Raw genomic sequence first — 9,127 nt, forward strand, 5'->3', positions numbered from 1 at the left:
TCCGTATATGTTTCGAACATTTTTTCCCAACTAGAACATTTCCATTCATATGGGGACCACAAATTTCCTGCAAGTATTTCTTTCATTATTTGCTCAGCCTGTTTTTCTATCACACATAAGAGTTTGTAGAATTGTCCCCCAGCTAAAGTAAGTTGAGTGGCTAATCCATGAATTGTTGCTCTATCTCTTTTGTAGGCTTATTGTGAGTATTCTCTCACTTCCAGAGACCTCCTTATGTCTTCATATCATTTTCCTTCTCCCTCTAGGTCCATATGTGCTACTACTAATCCTTCATAGCATAAAATTTTACTCCTCATTAGGATAACTGGCTAAGTCAACTTTTCATCACTCTTTTCCTATAGCGACACCAGCGTGGCTTGGGAATCGGCCATCTGATTTTAAGCTCGAGGCATGTGCTTCTTGGTACTTTGTTAACAAGGCTATAAATTTATCTCTTTCTTCTTGGGTTAAATCTTCAGCTAACTTAATGTCTTTAGGATTATTTGGTGTACCCAAATTAATAGAGATCGATTTTGATGCATTAATAGAAACTGATTCTAAATGATTATGAATGCCATGCATACGTCTATTAGAATAAACATCAAACAAGTAAGCAAAAGGACTGGTCATGTTATTGATCTTTGCCTCAAAATCTTTATCAAGTACATCAGAATTGGAAACATCAGTATCACTACTGTGAGCATTACAAAAGACAAACTCAAACTTAGGAGTGTAACTTTAGGTTCTTGGCTTCCATGTAGTCTTTAGATCAATGGTGCTGATTTTCTGCTCTAATTCTTTTACATGTGATAACCCCTAATCATATGTCAAGGTAATTGCCCCCTCTTTCAAGAACTTAGGAAGCTTTGACTCTTCTTTCTCTTTTGTTGGCTCATAGCCCAAACCATAACTTGTGATTTGTCCCATCATCTCAAGAAAAGTCACCAGACCATTTATACTTTCTCCTAGGCCTGTGCTAAGAAAAAACTCCATCCCTTTCTTCATAGTAACCATTTTTAGATCCATCTAGTTTTTATAGATCTCAACAACTTGAAAATCAGACACTAGTGGAACTAAACCATCTAGTTTTCATGCAACTACCTCCTCATCAAAATTGGTCCAAACATCCAAAGGACCCTCATCATAGCTAGAATTATCACAAATGTCAACAAACATTATAGACTGAGGTTCATTGGGCTTTTGGATTGGTTGGATAGGTTCAGTGGGCTTTTGGATGGGTTGGATAAGTTCATTGGGCTTTTGGATGTGTTGGATAAAGTTAATAATTCTGTTAGGGTTATTTGGGGTGATGGAGATCATGTAGAGACTTGGCGTAGGTAGAAATTTTGGCTAGGCATGGGGCTTTTGGGTTGATTTTCTGGGTCAATCATCCTTTTGGCATCAATTAGGTCTTAGATATCATGCTTAAGTTAAAAGCATCAATCGGTGTCATGACTGTGGGCTTGGTAGGACCGATAACATTGGTTGATATCATAGCTAGGTGGGAGTGGATTTGGTAGTGGTCCGGGTGCTAAGAGCTATAGGAGGTCTTGAGCTTTGAGACGCTCCAAAACTTCGGATAAGGGTTGGCTAAATTGAAAAAATCTTCTTGGGGTTTGAGACACAATTTGAACCTCAATAACTTTAATGCCACTTAATTGGCCTACTCTGGGGCCTCTTTCTAAAGTTGACCACAATTGTCTCTTCTAGCTCAAACATCTTGGCATTCAATATTTCATCAAGCACGGCCATAATTTCTTCCATCCTAAGTAGTGCAGGTGAAATCCGCACTAGTCTCTTCCCTTTCCTAACCCAAGTGACCTAATTGGAAGTCTCTTTGGTGTGTTTTGAGGCTATGTTTGCTAAAAAAAAAATAGGATTTAAGAGTTAACCTAAGCATACTATGTACATGAATGCAATGCATGAATGAACCATTTTTTTCTTTTTTTTCTTTTTTTTTCTTTTTTTTTTTTTTTTTGCCTTTACTTTTACAAAACCAAAACTGAACCATACCAATAGAACCAAAACTAAACCAAAACCAGACCATATAAACTGAACTAAAATTGGACCAAAGACAAAATTAAAACCAAAGACAAAAAAAAATCTCAAGAACTGAATCTTCGCCTCCTTATACCTTCAACTCTCACGTGCAGGGTAAGAAAAAATTCTATCCTAGGCTACGGTACACTGGACACACCAACAGGGGATGGTCCAGGACGATCCTTCCCTCACAAACAAAGGATTTATATCCTTAAAGTTTAACCATAAGTAAGCATCCTCTTGCTTAACATAGGTTTTGAAATGGACTTGGGCCTATACACACATTGGGCCTATGCATAGGCCTAGGTTCATTTCAACTACCACTAGAACTTATGGTTTGAACAGTAAGGACATGAATCCAGCACAACAAAAATCTATGGGGTACCTAGGGTTGAAATCTATGGCTCATGGGCTTTATTGGGTAGGAAAAGGGTCACCCATGCGAGAGCTTGTCCATTAAGCACAACGGCCGGAGCTGTGGCTCTTTTATATACTCGAAGGTACGGGCATGGGGTGCTAGCATTCACCAATTCGTCATAGCTCGAGTAGAACCATGGTCTCCTTGGCTAGTACTAACGAGGCTAAAAGGGTAAGGGTGATCCGTGTGATAGTGTAGTGCAATGCAAAAAGTTTAATAAAGGAATAATATTAGACTAATAAAAACATGTTGGAGTAACTATCCATTTAGTCCCCAGTGGAGTCGCCAAACTGTGGGAGGTGGGGCGTGAGGCGAAATATCATCCATTAGAATTATATAAAATGCACCAGGTAATGCCCAGGAAAGATGGTGGAGTCACAATGGTCTCACTTAAGTACCACCTCCTTAGACAGCATTTCCTAGACATGCACTTCATACAATCCTAATAGAATCAAACCACTGGTAAGTACCGTCTTCCCATAACACTACCACGGTACTAAGGATTTATGCCACGAAGGCATAGATAGACAGGAGTCGCCACCAGTGTAATAAGAGGGATATATTCAGTGTTTCTTCCGAGGGTCATGGATGGCAACTTACTCCTTGCAGAGTTTCCACAACCGTCATTACCATAGCCCAATGTCTAGGTTCGGGATAGTGGGTACGTAAGGGGAAGGTGTTAGGCACCCCTTACGCCTGGTCTAACCTCGTTAATTCGAGTGCCAGTCCTCTACTAATGTTTCTAGAAGTCTTGTTTATTATTCCTTTATTAAAATTTATCCTAAAAAATGCAATTCTAATCCTACACACGCAAGTAATTCACAAAAAGGGTTGTTGTTTACACACAATTTTCATGCACAAGTAATTCCTATCTATGGGGTTGCTAATTATTTAAATGATATTTACCAGATGACTAAAATTAATTTATTATTGGGAATTTAATTTACAAATAAATTCAATTTCAAATAACCCTATGTTTCTATTTAACCTAATTAATTAATTTTCACCAAGTTACCCTAAGGATAATTGAACTAAGTTAATTATGTACATGTGTAATTTATTCTAATATCACATAAGGCCCAAACAATCACAACCTAATAAAGATTTCTAACATGCAAATTTATTTTACAATTATCAAGTATTAAATTAAATTTATTTACATGCCAATGTTAGTTTAATTTACAAACAAGATTAATTTTAATTTACAAAGTATTTATTTACATTAATTACATGCAAAAGTCAGTTAAATTAAAAATATTGTTAATTTTAATTTACCAAATAAAAGTTCTATTATTACTACAATTTCATGCCAATGGTTATTCAAGAAATTTAGAGCTACTTACCTGTTGGTAAATGCAGTTGCCATTGGGGCAAGCTACTCTTCTAGTATGGCAATGATATCCCTGGCTTACTCCCGTTTAGCTCCATATAAGCTCCACGCAAATGCCCTCTTTGGTACTTACCTTAGGGCTACTTACCAATTTTGTTTGTAATAAAAAATAAATAAACTAAAGAAAATAAAAGAAATAAAGAAAATATTAATAACAATTTACATTGGATTCTAACTCTAGTCTCCTAAAGGGTTAAGATTCCTAATTAGTTACAACTACCTAATGGTCTAAGTCTTCTAACATGATCCAAACACTTTATAACACTTCTTGAATTAAAAGAATACAGAAAATAGATCAAATATCAATTAAAACCTAAGAAAATACAAGAACATGCATAAATATACAATTTTTAAATTCTGGCAGATTAACAGTAGCAAGAAATTCGATTTTTTAAAAATAGTTAAACATGCCTAAAAATCATAAAAAAATTACAGAAGATAGCCTACATATCATACAATAACATAAAATTTATAAATCAAACAAAACCCTAGCCGAATGATCTACATAAATCGTAACTCTTCTAAGTGACAGAATCGTACTACTTTTTTGTAAAATTCATAACTCATTAACCACAAAAGATATGAATGCAAAACCAATTGGAAAAGATTCATAAGATTTTGAAGTTAATTTTAGACACTAGATTTGCACAAAAATATTAAGGAACAAGGGAGATATGGGCTCCACAAGTCGAATATCCTGCAAATCAGATTTTACAGGAATCCTAACTTCAAACAGCCATAACTTACAAAATATTAAAATTTTTTTAGTGATTCTTGAGCCTAAAATTAATGGAATTTCGTGTAGAATATGAATGTAATTTTTTCAAATTTTTTACAGATTCAGAAAATAAAGAAAAATAATAAAAATACGAGAGACAGAAACTAAACATGTGCAGAGTTGTGTATCCCCTCAAATTAAACATGATTACATGATCTATATGAACATATAAAATAAATTGAAGACAAAGAGCATAGAATTAAAATATTGTGTGGCATAGATCTTGAATCTTGAAAAGAAAACAACAAAAACTGACCTTCCAGAAATCTTGTATGAAAATCTTCTTGAAGAAAAGAAAAAATAAGGAAAAACTCAAAAAGTCTTGAATATCTCCAAATTTCCTGTAGCTCTGAATTTTCTCTTCCTCTTTCCTTTCATCCTCCCTTCTTCTCTTCTCTAGTAGGGTATTTATAGGGTTTTGGGAGAGAGGTATGATAGGGTTTGGAGTCTTAGGATGATAAAGTTTAGATGACTTAAACAACTACAATTGCAGAGTTCGAATAAGACTGGGATATGGGTGAGGTGTTTCAACCAATAGGAAGACAGGAAAAAAATGGAAGGCACCAATAGGGAATGAGGAAGAGGTGTGGTAGGATTTGGAGTCTTAGGGTGATAAAGTTTAGATGACTTAAACAACTACGATTGTAGAATTCGAATAAGACTGGGATATGGATGAGGTGTTTCAACCAATAAGAAAACAGGAAGACAGGAAAAAATGGAAGGCACCAATAGGGAGTGAGGAAGAGAGTGGGGCCAAGGAGGAGAGAGATATTTTATTATTTTAATTTTTTTAAAAAAATAATTAAATGGGTCCCATTTAAAATTCCTAACTAGGCTTTCTTAGGCCCATAGAGCCCAATTAAACTTAATTAGATCCATTTAAGAACTACCCATATTAAATTTAAACAAAATAAAATTTTATTTAAATTTAATTAAATTAATTTCCCCAAAACTTTATTATTATTTTTATTTTTTCAAGATCATGCCACGGAATTAATAATTCAGCTCCATGCCTTCAATTATATCTTACAGTCATATAATTTTTCATCATCGGGTTTCCCACGGCCTCAATGCACATACTCATCACAAATTAAGGGTCTACAGGGACTTTCCAAAATCAATTAGAGCTTTAATTGGGTCTTTGTTAGGTTTGAAATACCGTGAAAACATGGTTTGATTTAATGAATACGAACTTTGAAGTGCTTGAAAAAGGTTTCAAAGAACTAAGAATTGATTTCCCTCAAAATTGCAATTTTCATGTGTTTGGCTAAATTAGAGATAAACCACATACAAACAATATTGAAAACCCTATCTCTAAAATCACTTTAATTTTTATTGAATTTAGATTTAATTCCTCCCAATTTCATAATTAGCAATTTTAATTTAAATTTTGGTAATCTAGTTTAATTAATTTAGTTAATTGTTTGATTTAGTTTAAATTCCTCAAATACCAGTTTTAATTTTAAATTTCACTTTTAATATCTTTAAATTTTACCATTCTAATTAGCTTATCCTTTTATTTCTAATTTAAGCACAATTTCTTGTGGGAACGATATTATTTTTAAAACTATACTAATGTGACTCGTGCACTTGCAGAAGCTACTTCACAGTTAGCACAATCAAGTTTTTTGGTGCCGTTGTGGGGGACTTGTTTGTTTTTAAGTTGGATTTTAATTATTTTAAGCTGATTAGAATTTTTATTTTATTTTATTTTTACTGTTGTTCCTTGTGTTTTTCAGATACTTTTCTTGTTTATGAGACGATCGAAAAGCACAAGTGATACTGAATTATTGTTCAACCCTGAAATTGAAAAATTCTGTCGAGCCAACAAAAAGGAGTACAAGAGAAGAAAGGAAGCAGAAAAGGAAGAACAACAAAGATTTGACCTAGAGGAGAAAATTGAAAATATAGAGAATCAAAATAAAGCTATTGGTGGAGATAATGGAGGAAATGAGCAAAATAGGCAGAATGAAGTTGTTAATCAAAATGATCCTCAGAGAAGATCCATGTTAGATTATGCTTTTCCTAGATGTGCAGATGTGAGAGATAACAGACCTATTATTGGAGCTAATCAATTTGAGTTAAAGACTGGTCTCATTTAAAAGGTTCAGAATTCACAATTTGGAGGTAGTCCACTTGAAAACCCTCATTTTTATTTGAAGAAATTTTTGATGATATGTGGCACACAAAGGTAGTCTGGAGTTTCAGATGAAGTGATTCGGCTCACCTTATTTCTATTCTCTCTTCGGGATTTAGCATTAGAGTGGTATGACTCACTTCCACAAGCTACTATAGCTACTTGGGAGTAGCTATCTCAAGCTTTTCTATCTCAATTTTTTCCACCTGGGAAGACCACTCATTTGAGGAATTTGATGGTAGCTTTTAAGCCAAGGAATGATGAAACTTTGTATGAATCTTGGATGAGATTTAAGGAGCTTGAAAGGCAATGTCCTCATCATGAAATACCCAAATGGATGATTGCTCAGAATTTCTACACCAGAGTTACTCCAGCCATAAGAAACACAATTGATTCACAAGCAGGAGGAGATTTCATGAGAATGACAAGTGAAGAATGCTATGATCTATTAGAGAAGATTGCTCATAATACCCATTTATGGGGAAATCCTAGAGCACTTGAGCCAAAGAAGGCTGAGATTTATGAACTTGACTTAGTTAGCTATATGAATGCAATATTTGATCAGTTGACTCAGCTTCTTAGTAATTTTTGCACAAAGGCAACAACCTCAACTCCTACAACTATGCAACAAGTTGCCTACACAGATGGAACTCAAAGTTGTGGAGTTGATTACTCTTCTTATGGTGATAATTATTTGCAAGAACAAGCTACTTATGCAGGAGGTTATCAACAGAAACCTATGGGAAATTCTTACTCTAATGTGAACAACTCAACATGGAGACCACAAGCAACTTTTGCTCAACAAGGTCAAAGCTCAAATTATGCTCATAACCAGCAGTATATGCAGCAGAATAGACCTCAGTTTCAGCCTCAATTTTACCCCACAAGGCAGCCACAATCTGGATATCAAGCAAGAGCACAACAATCCCTTCCACCTCATGAACCGAAGCCAACCTTGGAAAGCATGATGGAGAAATTTTTTGCTGAACAAAGCAAGATGAATAGCAAATTGGAGGAAGAAATGCAACACATGAGACAAACAATTACAAGTCCACAATCGTATGTTGCAGAAGTGGTAAGAAAGTTGTTCATTGGGAAGCAATTGGCTCAACAAGCAAGCTCATTGGGAAGCAAATCCTATGGGAAACTACCCAGCCAACCATAAAACCCTCATAAACAATGTAAGGTTGTGACTTTGAGAAGTGGTAAGAAAGTTGGTCAAGAGAGTGAAAACAAGAGAAAAGAAAAAGAGAGCACAAAAAGAAGAAAATTCAGTTGAGAGCAAGAAAAATGAAAAAGAAGAAGAAAGCAAAAGTGAGCAAGATGAGGGAGAGAAACCATACATCCCACCTGAGCCTTACAAGCCCACCCTTCCCTACCCTCAAAGATTCATCAAGCATAAGCTAGACAAACAATTTGACAAATTCCTTGAAGTGCTAAAGAAGTTGTATATCAATATGCCATTCACTGAGGCACTATCCCAAATGCCAAGTTATGCTAAGTTTTTGAAGGAGATTCTTACCAATAAGAGAAGGCTAGAAGATTATGATACCATTAACTTGGGAGAGCAATGCAGTGCTATAATTCAGAAAAAGTTACCTCCCAAACTCAAAGATCCGGGTGTATTTTCCATTCCTTGTCATATAGGTGATAATTGTGTGGCAAATGCCTTTGTGACCTTGGAGCTAGTGTCAGTCTAATGCCACTTTCAATATATGAGAAGTTGAATATGGGAGAGTTGAAGCCCATAAACATGTATCTTTCATTGGCTGACCGTTTAATTAAGTATCCAGAAGGCATTCTAGAAAATGTGCCTATCAAGGTTGAGAAATTCTACATTCCTGTGGACTTTGTCATTTTAGATATGGAAGAAGACACAAAAATTCATATCTTATTGGGAAGACCCTTTTTGGCAATAGCTAGTGCATTAATTGATGTAAAGGGTGAGAAATTGACACTTAGAGTGGGAGATGATCAAATGATATTCAACATCAATCCAGCCATGAAAAGGAAACATGAAGAAGTTGAGTCTTGTTTGCGGGTGGACATTATTGATGAGATTGTTCAAGAGCATTTCAGAAAAAGCTATCCACAAGACCCTCTTGAAAATTGCTTAGTCCATGGTGGGAGCATTGATGATGATAATCACAACATAGCTACTTTTGCACAACACTTGGAGAGCTCTCCACCACATCCTGAAGCCACAATTTTTCAGCTTGAAGAAGTGTAAACTTTGGAGATTAAACCACCATCATTAAAGGTAGAGGATGCCCCAAAGGTAGATCTTAAACCTCTTCCTTCCAACCTCAGGTATGCTTTTCTTGGACCAAATGGAACATATCCTGTTATAATTAATGCATCTTT

At 35.2% G+C, this 9,127-nt stretch overlaps 1 non-coding gene across 1 annotated transcript; it reads right to left on the minus strand.

The window, feature by feature from the left end:
* Positions 1–6,983: 6,983 nt before the first annotated feature.
* LOC131176166 (small nucleolar RNA R71) lies at positions 6,984–7,090 on the minus strand. The gene has a single exon (XR_009146291.1). It is a non-coding gene; the product is annotated as a small nucleolar RNA R71 (small nucleolar RNA).
* Positions 7,091–9,127: the final 2,037 nt, after the last annotated feature.

Source organism: Hevea brasiliensis, chromosome 18, assembly GCF_030052815.1.
Source record: "Hevea brasiliensis isolate MT/VB/25A 57/8 chromosome 18, ASM3005281v1, whole genome shotgun sequence".
In the NCBI taxonomy this organism is placed as follows: domain Eukaryota; kingdom Viridiplantae; phylum Streptophyta; class Magnoliopsida; order Malpighiales; family Euphorbiaceae; genus Hevea; species Hevea brasiliensis.